This window comes from Trachypithecus francoisi, unplaced genomic scaffold (genome assembly GCF_009764315.1).
Source record: "Trachypithecus francoisi isolate TF-2019V2 unplaced genomic scaffold, Tfra_2.0 Lachesis_group13, whole genome shotgun sequence".
NCBI lineage: Eukaryota > Metazoa > Chordata > Mammalia > Primates > Cercopithecidae > Trachypithecus > Trachypithecus francoisi.
In genome coordinates this window covers 110,540,467-110,555,045 of record NW_022681458.1, presented here as the reverse complement: position 1 = coordinate 110,555,045, position 14,579 = coordinate 110,540,467, and the positions used below count along the sequence as shown (strand labels likewise).

General features: G+C 42.1%; 1 protein-coding gene across 1 annotated transcript in view; it reads right to left on the bottom strand.

The window, feature by feature from the left end:
• NCKAP5 (NCK associated protein 5) overlaps nt 1–14,579 on the bottom strand; it is an 881,023-nt gene that overhangs the window by 645,846 nt on the left and 220,598 nt on the right. The gene's annotated exons all lie outside the window — the stretch shown is intronic.

The following is a 14,579-nucleotide window of genomic DNA, read 5'->3' as shown; positions in this document are numbered from 1 at the left end:
TGCACCTGGGAGGTTACTTTTTTTTTTTTTTTAAGTATCTCCTCTCAAAGCCTTATGCAGCTAAAACCATTCAGTGAGTGGACTATGTGCTATTTGGGATATGAAAAGACATCTGGACTCATGTAAGTTTTCTGTATTGGGACAGTCACCTAAGACAGAAATTCCTTTTTAAAATTTACGTATTTGGGATAGCAACGCAGACAGTTCACTTACCAGTGGATAGCAATTTAACTATTCTAATCCCTATTTTTCATGAAAATCAGCCACTCCTAGACAAGGCAGATGTGTTAAATCAATGTAGGAAGGCAATTTACTATGATGAGGTTGTTAAAGAGTCAAACGGAACATCAGGAAATTTATGCAAATATTTTTGGGAATTTGTTCTGAGTATGCAAATGCTATGTAATTAGTTATCATGCTTTTCATGCAAAATTAAATTTGCTATAATAACGAATCGCACTCAAGAATAAGGCTAGTTAACACGAAAAGAACCCTCATTTTTACGACTGAAAGACTGCAAATTTAGGGTAAACTGCAGGTGAATCTAATTCCAGCCTTTAGGATTGTTGTTCATTCCGGTCAAACGAAACGAACTGCAACAAGGAGTGGGAGGGCTCTCTGACTCTAGACAGCACGTGTATGCACGCAAAAATCATAAGAAATAGAAGCAATGGAGCATTCTGCTTTTTGGACTAGGCTGTCTCAGCTATCATTAGCCAGATACTCTTTTACCCTCTAATTATTTTGGAAGGACTCAGTGCTATCATTTAATATTTATCAGACTAACAAAGCCAAACTTCTATTTTGGAATATCTCTAAAGTCTAATGACTGCTCAGTCCCTTCCTGCCCCAGGCTGACAATTTGGAGATAATTTGGACTTCCAGCATATTGGCTCTTCCTGCCTCACTCTATAAATGTCCTCACTAGTCAGGGGACTCTCTAGACCTCCTCTCGCTGTCAAAGTCCTATGCCTGCTATATTTGCCAGGATATGTAAGAATTAGGCCCTTGGCTGAGCACGGTGGCTCACACCTGTAATCCCAGCACTTTGGGAGGCCGAGACGGGCGGATCACAAGGTCAGGAGATCGAGACCATCCTGGCTAACACGGTGGAACCCCATCCCTACTAAAAACACAAAAAATTAGCCAGGTGTGGTGGCGGGCGCCTCTAGTCCCAGCTACTCGGGAGGCTGAGGCAGGGGAATGGTGTGAACCTGGTAGGCTGAGCTTGCAGTGAGCCAAGATCACGCCACTGCACTCCAGCCTGGGGGACAGAGCGAGACTCCATCTCAAAAAAAAAAAAACAAAACAAAACAAAAAAGAATTTGACCTTTTATGCTTCCTGGCCACTTGTAGCCCACTCCCATTTGGCCAGGACTGAGACATTTTCCATAGCATGAAACTTTCTGTGATGACCCTGGAGAAGTCCTGAGCAAACCAGGTGAGTTGGTCACTCTAACACAATCACATGTTTCCCCATTCCCAGGCCGTTTGCCCATTCCTGTGGGTGTCATTTTCCTAACTATGCTTCAAATTCCTCACTGAGAGTAGGCTCAGCCCTAACCCAGGAGTCATGTATGCTCATCTGCTATCCACTAAAGAAGTGGAGGCTCCATCCAGTGAGCCTGATCGCTGACCCATGTCTTGCCTTATCCCAGGTGAACTGCTCAGGAATAAAGTTGTTTCCAGCTGCCTGAGGACTGACAGAGGCCTCCTACTGTCACTTCCCCAGATCGGAGCCTCAAAGATACCAATTTGCATCACAGCCACTCCCACCCGACCCTCACTCAATCTGATTAGACTCAGTGCCCTTCAGTGGGACTAGCACTTTACTTCAGTTAGGCTCAGTTACATTCTTGCTTTATACCTATCCCGCACTGGATCATTGTGGGGGTCCCAGGTTTGTTACCTAAAAATACCTTTCAACCTGCTATTAAAAGTGAAGCCTGCACCTGAACATTCATGTTGTCTTTTCCCAGAGGATCACAAAACAGTTGCTATAGAATCTAGAGTTGTCAAGCACTTTGTCATATTAAGCTTACAATGACAAAACTAGGTTTTAGTAGCATGATTTTAGGAAAAAGAGGAACCCAAAGCCATACATTTGAAGACTATATATACGTATCTCTTAGACTGAAGAGACAGACATGGTAGAAACTTTTTTTTTATAAAAGAAGAAAAAAGGGGGAAGTGAATGCCTGGCTGCCCATAGAGACGTCCAGTTTTCTGTAGAGGCTGGCTGTTAACAGTACCTGACTCCACTGGTTTCAATAAATAGCTCAATCACCTTGTTCTTGCTAAAACCCAAGCTCAATAATTCAATATTCCCTAGCCACATACAATGCATTTAACCCTTTTCCTCATTATCCCACTTAAGCTGAAAAACAAGACAAAATACAAACAGGATGATAGCCAGATGAACTCTTAATTCCAAAACAATATCAATTTAATTCACTCCATTTGCTAGTACTGCCTTCTCAACCATGCCTTGTTCTAGCTCAATATGAATTAGGTACAACTTAATATTCACGCAGCTTGGCCCACATCGAAAATTATATTCCTATACAAATTTGCATGTTTCTAGTTTTTCTACATTTCATACTTTGTCTCATAAGTCATGTTGTAGAGTGTCATTCTCTCATTTGTCATTTTTGTAAAGGCCATCCTATGAAGGTTTATTTAGCAGGAACACTAATAGATTTTATTAATAAGCATAGTCTTTGCAACCTGTAAAAATACCAATACTTAAGTCAAATATTTTTCTACCCACTATGAAAATAGTACTTTGCTAAAAACATCACCATTAGCCTAGGAGAATGAGACAAAGCATAGATGCAAGAAAGTTCTATGCAGTAAGTGATACAGACATTTTACAACAAAAAGGTATCATCTGTGATTGAGATCCAGCGGCAAGTAAAAATCAAACCTTGGAGAGTGAGCTTGTGGAAAGATAATTGATAAACTACATTTTACGTGATACTTTATTTTCAACACTGCGTTATGAAGTTTGCTTAATTATCTTTTATAACATACCAGTAAAACAGTGTGTCTGTCTCCGTATTACTGATGAGAAACCTGGGCTCTTAGAGTTCAAGTAACAATATCTGAGTGGGTAGTTGAAAACACAATGTTACACTAAATCATTAAAAGTAAAAGTTGGACAATTACCTTTCTAGTAATTTTCACTGCCCATACAGAATATTCTTCTAACAATTGCATTTGAGAACCTACCCTGGGGGATGAGACTTTAGGACACAGAGAAGCTATGTGGACCTTGACTACTTTGGGTCTATTTCCTTATTTATAAAATGAAGAGATGGGTTCAGATCAGTGGTTAGCAAACCTCAGCCAGCACTAGTATCACCTGGAGAGCTTGCTAAAACAGACTGCAGGGCCCCACCCCCAAGAATTTCTGATTCAGCACACCTGGGGTGAGACCTGAATATTTGCATTTCTAACAAATTGTCAGGTGAGGTGGATGTTGATGTTGCTTGTCCAGGGACCACTTTGAGAACCATTGGACTGGGCCGGGCGCGGTGGCTCAAGCCTGTAATCCCAGCACTTTGGGAGGCCGAGACGGGCGGATCACGAGGTCAGGAGATCGAGACCATCCTGGCTAACATGGTGAAACCCCGTCTCTACTAAAAAATACAAAAAACTAGCCGGGCGACATGGTGGGCGCCTGTAGTCCCAGCTGCTTGGGAGGCTGAGGCAGGAGAATGGCGTAAACCCAGGAGGTGGAGCTTGCAGTGAGCTGAGACCCGGCCACTGCACTCCAGCCTGGGCGGCAGAGCGAGACTCCGTCTCAAAAAAAAAAAAAAAAAAAGAGAACCATTGGACTGGTCTTCAGGGCCTCTAAGATTGTGAGTATGGAAAGATAGACAATATTCTTAACTTCTAGACCAACTGCAAGTAAGAGTCCCCTCATTTATCCTTCCATCTATTCATTCAACAAATGGACACTTGTTCGTTTGTGAACAAGTGTGTCTTCAAATAGTTCCCAGTTTGGCTAAAAGTCAGGAAAACATCTCAATTATTTACTTTATATAATTTATGGATATTTGGCAATTTTCTTGAACTCCATTTTGTGATCATGTAAAATCAGAAAAAAGATCAATTAAATCAGGAAATGCATGCAAAAATTATTAACAGTGTCTGACACAAAGAGAGATCTCAGCAAACCTTAGCTCTATGGATCATGGAAACAATTTACATATCATATTGCACTTTTGCCTTTCACATTTTTATTCCAGCTGCTAGCATCTATCCTATTTCAGCATCTCAGGGTTCCCCTCTTCATCCTTTATTGGAGAAGCTGATGAAGTTAGCAAGGCTTGGATCAAGGTAATGCTGAGGCAGGGACAGGCTGGGTTAAAGAGGAGAGAATGATTATATGCAAACTATACAACTGGTTCCTAACATGAGTTAATGGATTAAATACAAAATACCTGCCCTTCAGTGTGTTCCAGCTCTCATTAGTGCCAACTGCATCTCAAGGCACACCTTTCTCCTGTGCCACCTATGTCCTTGACATACAGTTGGAGCAGGAGATGGGGGCACTATTGGCAGCCAAATAAATGGACAGAAGCAGTGTGATTGTCCGGGGAATCTGACAGAGAGGTAAATTGAACTTAATCACTGTCCCAGCCGAATCACATTTGTAAAAGCTGAGCCTCTGTGGACACCTGTTATAAATCAAGCAATTCCTAATGTTTTCCTACAAGACCTGAGCCTTTGGCTGATCTCAGTTTCTCAGTATAAGAACCATTTGCCCCACCCAGGGCCTGGCATCAACAATTTGGTATTATGTCCCAAGAAGTTCCCCAAAACTCCTGGGATGGCACAAAGTTGTCCTAGCTATATGAGTTAGACTCTGAGCTCCAGACAGAAATAGTCATTTCCAGGTTCAGCTTGTAAAACTACCTGCTTTCACACATGTCCTTTGGCCCCAGGAGGTTTCCAAACCACAACGAAAGCCTGAGATGAAAACTTAAAGAAGACTAGACTGCATGAAATTTACCTTACCTATCCCGGCACAAGCCAGAACTGGATGAGGCGCAAACCAGGCCTGCTGTGCAAATAGACGAACTCTACCCCTGGGGATGGCTCAGGGGGATCATAAACACCCCACTTTGAGAGGGCAGGAGGCTGAGTGGCATTTAGGTTTCTCTGAGGCTTATTTTGTGAAAGCAAAACTGACTCACTGAGAAAACATTTTAAAACTATTTATTTGGAATTACATAAAAAGTATTTCAAATGAATTTTTTTTTCTTTTTTTCTTTTTTTTTTTCAGAAGCAGGAAAGTCTGTTTCATAGCTGGCTGCTGAGTCAGACAGAATAGCCAGGAAGACACTGGGAAACCTCAGCCTCTCGGAGGCCTCTGCAGTTGTGAGGCTGGGAGATGTGGTTCTGAAACCCAGGCAAGTTGCTGAAGCACAGAGAGGAATTCCCAGAATTTCCTCTATAGTTTTCACTTAAATGTCACAAAGAAGTCCTGATTTCAGCCAAATAAAAGTTTGTTGCAGGTCACAAATGAGCACCAGTTGTAACTAAGAAAAAACATATACATTCTAAAGCACATACTGTATTCCAAGTACTGTTTTTTTCTTTTTTTTTTTTGAGACGGAGTCTGGCTCTGTCGCCCAGGCTGGAGTACAGTGGTATGATCTTGGCTCACTGCAACCTCCACCTCCTGGGTTCAAGCGATTTTCCTGCCTCAGCCTCCCAAGTACCTGGGATTACAGGGGCCCAGCTAATTTTTGTATTTTTAGTGGAGACACAGTTTCACCATGTTGACCAGGCTGGTCTCAAACCCCTGACCTCAGGTGATCCACATGCCTTGACCTCCCAAAGTGCTGGGATTACAGGAAAGAGCCACCAAGCCCAGCCTGCCAAGTACTTTTAAAATGTATTCATTTGATTATTCACTCAAATTCTTCTGAACACTTGTTATGTGTAGTGTTAGGAGCTGTTGGATATAACTGTGACAAAAATGGACTATGCCCTTTCCATCACTGCTGTATTCAACCTACCTGGGAGGGAGGAAGGCACTGGAATGCAGAACCATATAGCTTTACCATGTTAAGCCACTTTCCCAGCTGTACACAGGGAAAGAGCTAGAGAAATTTGAACAGGATTTTGTGTCTCCAAAGTGTGTACTCTGGCCTTTGGGGAAGGACGGATCCAAACATAAAGGAAGAAGAAAACTAGATGACTCCAGCTTATGAAGATAGCATTTATATATTCCCCTGAGTGCCCACAGAAACCTGAGAATACGGTACTCTTCTGATAGAAATTGACATTCCTTTTTAGTACAGGGATTTTGAGATGTTTCCTGAGGGATTTCCAAGTACTGCAACTCATTTTTATTATTTCAACTCTAGCCTTCCCTAAGCTCTTGCATCTCTGGTTTCTATAGCCAACCATATACTGGTTTTAGGGGTGTTGCATTGCTCAAAGTTATTGTTGGGTGCATGCACTGGACATGTTATTTTGGAGTATATCACCCCCTTCCTTGCGGGGATCACTCCCCCGCCAGCTCTGTGCACTCTATCTGCTCCCAGGGTAGAATTTGTGACCTGAATGAAAGCCAGTTAACACATCACACTTGCCTGGAGATGTCAAATGATTCAATGATGGGCACTGGACCCAATCAGAACCAATGAGACTAACACGAGAATGTCATCTCTGCTAGCCTTGGACTCCCAACTTCAGCATTTGAATACTCACTGACACCTGGACCCATCATACATTGTGTTTGGATATGACCCCCCTCTTAAAAATGCTTGCAATGTTTGTTTTCGCCTCACGTCATCAAAAAGAAGTTGTTGATGGTGTGTGCTGGAGTTGGTAAAGCTGAAACTACCCAAATGGCTGTCACTAGAGGGCCAATAATGATGCTGTCTTTTTTTTTTTTTTTTTTTTTAGCACTTACAGTTAATACATAAATAGAATCATGTAGCTCTCTTCTTTAATTCGTTCTGGACGGTGGGCCACTTTAGGGATGAATTGCTCAGCATTTCTGGCAGAGGAACAGCAACCACTCAGGATATCATTGATTGAAAAACAGTAAGACTGGGCACAGTGGCTCAAGCCTGTAATCCCAGCACTTTGGGAGGCCAAGGCAGGCGGACCACAAGGTCTGGAGATTGAGGTCATCCTGGCTAATATGGTGAAACCCCGTCTCTACTAAAAATACAAAAATTAGCTGGGCATGGTGGCATGTGCCTGTAATCCCAGCTACTTGGGAGGCTGAGGCAGGAAAATTGCATGAACCAGGGAGTCGGAGGTTGCAGTGAGCTGAGATCGTGCCACCACTGCACTCCAGCCTGGTGACAGAGCAAGACTCCATCTTAGCAAAAAAACAAAAGAAAGAAAAAGAAAAACAACAGACAGTTTACCTGGTCACAGAGCTGGTAAACCGGGGACAGCCAGAGCAAGAGTTCTGTAACAGCAGAGAACAGTCCTCCCTTCCCTCAGAAACGTTTCCCAGTTCTTCATTTGAAATGCTTTGCAGAAACCTGGAACTCTGGACATTCTGGTTATTAATATAAGGACTCCTATCATTCAATAGCTCCCATCTCCATTGACTTCTACCCCATCTCTAATGACCTGTTACAGCTTTGACATCACTCGCAGAGCAGGATTTAATGATGACTCATCTTTGATACCTCTTCCTGCCGAAATTCAACAGCATCCTAGCCGCTCACAGTTGAGTGCATTTACCAGAAACAGCAGCATTTCCTGGGTGCTTGCTGGAAATGCAGCATCTCAGATTCCACTTCAGACCAACTGAATCAGAATCTGGTCAAGAATCGGCTTCTAACATACTCGCAACTGCTGCTGCTGCCGCCAGCCTTGGAACCACATTGAGTAGCAGGAATGTAGACCTCAGTGTTTCCTAACCCTACTGATCATAAGGTCTGTTGGGGAACTTCTTCAAAATACCTGTTTCTGGGCACAACTTCAAACCCTTTGAATGAGAATCTTCAGAAAAGGGACTTTGGTATTTACAGCCAGCCCAGGTAGTTCTTCTGGATGTGCAAGCAGAGGAAACACTGGGAATCGAATTTAGAGTTCCAGGCCGAGCTCTCAGCTGCCTGCTCTTCTCCTGCCTGAATTTGTTGCTTAACAGATGGAAGCACAATACTGCTCCCACTAGGGCTGTTTCTTTTTCCCTTTTGTTCCTCCAAAGACTTGCTACCAAAAGCTGTGTCTTCAGCATCTGGAATTGCTTTTTATCTTCTCTCTATGCAGTTAGGTAAGAAAGGATCTTGGAAGGATTCAAATCCCAATTCTAGGCAAAGATATGTTAATAGCCACATCCCTGTGGCAATGCTGTTTCATGTTAGTGTTTTGAAGACAAAAATGCAGATTCCTGGCCCTGGTTGTTCTGCAGGTTGTAGCCTTAATACACGGGTCGGTCTGAGTATATAAGTTTTCTTGAGGACTGACAAAATGCAAGAACAGTGTTAGTAATGGAAGAAAGGAATAAAAACAACTGTCTCCATCTAGGGTGTAGGAAAACAGTATTTGTTAAGGTTTTCTATGTCTCTGAAAAACTAGTAAATAATATAGTTGCCTAAAATTTTTAGGACCTTTATTAATTACTTCAATAATTTTCCTTCCTCAGCCTTAGATTTTTGTTGTTGTTGTTGTTGAGACGGAGTCTCGCTCTGTTGCCCAGGCTGGAGTGCAGTGGTGCGATCTCGGCTTACTGCAAGCTCCATCTCCCGGGTTCACACCATTCTCCTGCCTCAGCCTCCCGAGTAGCTGGGACTACAGGCACCTGCCACCATGCCGCCCGGCTAATTTTTTGTATTTTTAGTAGAGACGGGGTGTCACCATGTTAGCCAGGATGGTCTTGATCTCCTGACCTTGTGATCCGCCTGTCTCGGCCTCCCAAAGTGCTGGGATTACAGGCCTGAGCCACTGTGCCCGCCCTGGATTTTTTGTAAGACAGTAGCGATGTTAGTACCTGCAGGGCTCCTCCTGTGAAGACTAAAAGTGAATGCAGTGCGTAGACCAGTGCTTCTCAGTCGGGGATGACTTTGTATCCCAGGAGACACTGTTGTTTGTCATACCTGGCAGAGAGGGGCTGGTACTGGCTGCTAGTGGGTTAGGAGCCAGGGATGCTGCTAACCATCTTACAATGCCCAGGACAGCCCCCACCACTAAGATTATCGAGCCCCAAGTAGTGCCCAGGTTGATCCAGACCAAATACTCTCCGCGTCTTCAGAACTTAATGATTATCACCCTGCCATCTCTCTACCAACATCTGGCCCCAAGTTACCTGATTGGTAGAACCAGGATTTGAAACAATGTTCCTCTGCCTCCAAAGCTGTGTTCTTTTCATCCCAGCATACTGACTCCCACTGGCAGCAGACTATGGTAATTTTTTCATGTTGATTTATAGGAGGTGCTGCAAATTGCAAATCCTGTTCTCAGTCCCCCAAATTCGCTGCATATCTGCTCTCATTATGTCATTTTCAGGTGGAGAATAGAGGGTTGAGGCTTGGAGGAACTGAGGAAGCACAATATACAGAAAGTTGACATAGACTGGGATTTTTATCTATTTTGTTTTAAACAGAGCAACTGAGCTCTTATGAGAATCAAGAGATTTAAAACTCAATACAGTTTAGGGGGGAAAGCCAAAGACTCAACTACAGAGGCGGAAGTAGAAGTAGACTGGAAGTAACTAACAATTTCTGACTTGTCGTGCCACCAGATAGAGCTCATGGAGTCTCCACTGCCCGGGCAGTCCTTAGCATCCTTTGAGAGCCAAAGTGTTAAATATGTAAGAGCAGTCAATAATGAACATGTAATTGAAGCATGGGAAAAATCAGACACTGTGAACTCGATTATGATGTGTTGGTAACAAGGAGTGAAAGCACCTAACCTATTCAGTGAGGTCTGCAGATCCACCTATAAATGAAAAATATATATAAATATTATTCAAAGGGTAGACTAGCTGCAGTGCCTCATGTTTAATTTAAAATGTATTTGCATTCAACCTCAGATAAGCAGTTCTGAAATGTCATGAAATGCTGGGAATTTTCATGGAAAGAAAAACTTGCAGCAATCATAATATTAGAATTTGGTTGCCCTAGGGTGTCCATAATCTTAGGACAAAAAATACTCTTTATGTGGAAATACCCTGTAGTTACTAGGAGCCTTTTATTATAAAGAAAAAGAAAGACAATAAAAAGGAATTTGTTCTAAGGAGCCCTTTAGAGTTTCCTTTAACTATTTCCTTTACCCACATAGCTTGCCATTAATACTGCTCTATTACGCTTTCAGAAAGAAGAGTCGGATTTTCCACCAAGTCGCTGAAGAGGCATGAGAGTGGGACTTGGGCTATTCTGAGATGGAGGCTTCGCTGACAGCAGCCATCCAGATCTGGGTCTGCCTTCCTTTTTTACTTATTAGCCATTCGCACCTCATAGTCCACAGGCCTGTGGAGGGGGCAAGAGACAACCAGGGGACAGCCATGTGGACAGGGAGCAAGGGAGGAGGAGTTGGGGAAAGTGCCTAAAAGAAGATGGAGTACCAAGCATGCCTTAAATATCTCACAGGTTTCCAGCTGGCCTAGCAAAAAAGAAATGATATAGAGATGTACACAGGGGAGCGCCAGGTAGAATCTACCTACCAAGGACACCATTGGTCTTAATAAAGAATAGCCAAGTGTTATGGAAGAGAAAAGGAGAATAAATCTGACGAAAGTTGGGGGTGTTGAAAGATGGTCGAGGTGTTTGGAAAGAAATAGAAAGGGAGGGTGGGCTTAGCAAATGAGGAGACTCTAAAAGCCCACTGGAACTGTCAAAATTAAGGTTAGACACAAGGGAGAACATTTGTATCATGACACATTGAAATAATAAGTATATTAATTTACCTATCACATCCAATGCTGAGACAGATTATGAACCTTTTGTAATCCACTGAACACTCCAGAATTAAAAAAACGCTAAAGAAGACACACACCGTACCCCAAAGGTGAGGAAAAGGAGTGGTTGCCCAAGACCCCTCTTCTGTTCAACTTCATGAAATCGCCTGTGGAATCTTTTAAATAGGGATTCTGAGAGATTCTTCTGGTTTGTGAGGAATCTGAGATTCTAAAGACTCTCCAGATATACCCCTGAACAGTAACCTTTTACCAGAGGGGCCAGTGGCTAAGACACTGTGAAAGATACAGAGTGTAATACTGAGCATTGGTTTTCAGATTTTGGAGGGAATGTGGCCAAGAAAGCAAGATTTTTTTTTTTTTTTTTTTTTTTTGTGAGACAGGGTCTCACCCTGTCGCCAAGGCTGGAGAGCGATGGTGCAATCATGGCTCACTGTAGCCTGTAGCCTTCACATCCCAGGCTCAAGTGATCCTTCCAGCTCAGCCTCCTGAGTAGCTGGGTTTACAAGCATGCACTACCACAACCAGCTAATTTTTTTTACTTTTCTTTTTTTTTTTTCTTGTAGAGATGGGGTTTCACCATATTTCACAGGCTGGTCTCAATCCCCCGGGCTCAAGTGATCTACTTGCCTCGGCCTCCCAAAATGCTGGGTTTACAGGCATGATACACCATGTCTGGCTTACATTTTTTTTCTTATTAAATGTGTCAATAATTTTTTTATTTAAAAAAGGGACATGTTTTGTGTTGCCTTTTAAAAATACATGTTGTGGCAAGCATATAATATCTATTAACATAAAGAAAAAATTAGTTTGCAAAACTCTTAATGATAGATTTATTTGATACGTAACTTTCTGTATCATATGTTATTAGTAGCAGCTAAAATATATTGAGGGCCAGGCACAGTGGCTCATGCCTATCACCCAAGGCTTTGGGAGGTTGAATCAGGAGGATCACTTGAGGCCAGGAGTTCAAGATGAGCCTGGACAACATAGAAAGACCCTGTCCGTACAAAACACTAAAATGAAAAAAATTAGGCGGTGTGGTGGTGTGCACCTGTACTCTCAGCCTACTTGGGAGGTGTAGGAGGGAGGATTGCTTCAGCCCTGGGATTTAAGTTTGCAGTGGGCTATGATCGTGCCACTGTACTCTAGTCTGGGCTATAGAGTGAGACCCTGTATTAAAAAAAAGAATAAAGTATTAAGCATATACTATGTTCTAAGCACATATTAACTCATTTAATACAGACAGACATACATGCACACACACTCCTGCTGTACCATGTGCTATTATTATTCTTATTTTATGAATTAAAAAATCAGCAAATATATGTGCAAAAGTATGTGTGTGTGTGTATGTGAGTGTACATGTAGTTTTAGGTAAAAGAATAAAAGATCTCCTAATTGTCCTTGACTGATACAGAATTCTTTTAGGCTATAATTAATATTCTTGTGTAGTGCTGATTAAGACTTTTATCAGTTCTTGGGCTAAATATAAATATTTATACTCCTTTTTTTTTTGACAGGTTTTAATAGTTTAAGATAGATTCGTGGAGAGGGTAAAAGATGAATAGCGAACAATTGATGGATTCTTCTAAAGTTTAACGTTAATGATTAAACAACATCATCTGATGACTTAGTCAGCAACTCAAAGACAATAAAACATAACCAAATCTGTCAATTAGCATTTTCATCTTCTCTCCCAACAGAGCTTAATGGCATCTGCAAAATGCAATTTTCCACCCAGAGCTCTTTGACATTTTCTATTTCCTCCCATGTTCCTCTCCCGTTGTTCCCGTCATGACTGAGAGCAGCAACGTGTTCTGCTCCTTGGTGGCAAATGCATCACCTGCCATTGAAAGGAAAGCAATTATTGTGTCCTCGCTAAATCTCAGGGATGACTTGGGTACTGCTTTTCCACTTAAGTGCATAAACAGCCAACCCAGGACTGGTTTTAAGTGGCTGAACCTTAGCAATAGCAGCTGGGCTACAGGTTGATGTCACCTGAGGTGCCCATTAAAGGTGTGGAAAGCTGCCAGACAAGAATGACTTCCAGTAACTACGACTGACTTCTCCCTAGAGGGAGCATGCCGCATTGCCACACTCAAAGTGACAAATAATGACTGCGAAGATAGCATTTTGCCTTTATCTTCCTGGTCCTTCAGTTTGAGGACAGTGACACGGGCGTGGAGGTTAGGCTGTTTCTTGGATGGGTTTCCAGCTGGTGGGAGTGGATGCTATTTACACAACTGTCAGGAATTACAATTCTTCCTCTTCCAGGCAGCTATGTTTAGCTCACATGTGTGTCACACATGTGTAGACCCCTGTCTAACACCACCATCTCTGAACTGTCAAGAAAGAAGATTCTGGGTGATGAGAAAAAGTGTACCCTCAGGGAGACTTCAGAGAGTACCTTGGAGCTTTGCATCTAATGAGGACATCTAAATTGTTTTTCTAAGCTTCAGAGTCAAGTGCCCCAACAAAACGGGCTCAGTATAACATTTCCCCTTGAGTTATTTTTAAATGCACCTTTTTTTTTCACTGAGCTAAAGAAAATTGCCTTATAAACACCATCAATGCACCAAATGAAAGATTCCACTCTAAATAAATATGGAAAGCCTCTGTTAACCAGAATCCAACTCTCTAATGCACCCAATTAACCAGAAATAAGTTCACTACCTCATTTTTAGAATAAAAAACCAATACTTAAGAGCATATAATAATTTCAGCCAAAAAAAAAACCCACAAAATTTTCAAATCTTTTTATGCAACCACTTGTCTCAGCGGTGCATTTTCTACCTGTTTATACAGAAAATGAGTTTTTAGAATAATGATTGAGGCAATAATCATACAGTCAACATGTAAACACATAATTATTGGCATGCTTGTGCTTAAGACTTGAATGTTTTAGGAAATAATGTCCACTGTCTTTGAAAAGAAAATTTTTAAGGATTCTGAGATTAATGATAAAGTAAACAAATGTATATTCACCCCTACACCTTGGGCTCCTAGTATTCCAGAAAAAAAATAGTAAGTGTTTCTTTTACCCTGCCATTTGCTCTGCTTCTAGGGGAGGTCTGGAAGATTTCCTTCACTTCACAGATGGGTGACCCAAGGTGGGAGGTCAAATGACTTGCTCAGAGGGAGACAGCATGTCAATACCCAATGAAGGATTATACACCAGAGGTGTGGACTGAGCCCTTCACGGGCATATCCATTACTGTAGAGGCATACTGCTTGAAACTACTTTTCCGAAAGGTTCTCTTTGGAGGGAAAATTCTGGTCCCCAAAAAATGAAACTTTGATTACCCAGCAACAGGGCTCCTTGCCAACTCTTTTTTGAAATAAATTATGAATCTAAAACATGCCCTTGGTTTCTCTAAATTTCCCTTTAATGTTCACCGGCAGAATGAATACAACACCTCCACAAATTAAGTCTTCCCAGAATTAGTTCAGAAGTGCGCTTTCTATTACTCTGACTAGCAGCTCCCAGAGTTTCATAGGAGATCAGAAGTTAATTCTTTTCAGAGTTGCTCCAGGCAAAAAAGCAGAGGATGATAATGTTTAGGTACTTTTCTCTCTCTTTTTTAGATAAATCCCAGGGCCTGAAGTCTGAAGAGGTCGTTAGTCAGCAGATGGTATTATACATCGGAAGCAGAAAGGCTATGGAGTCACTGGGGGC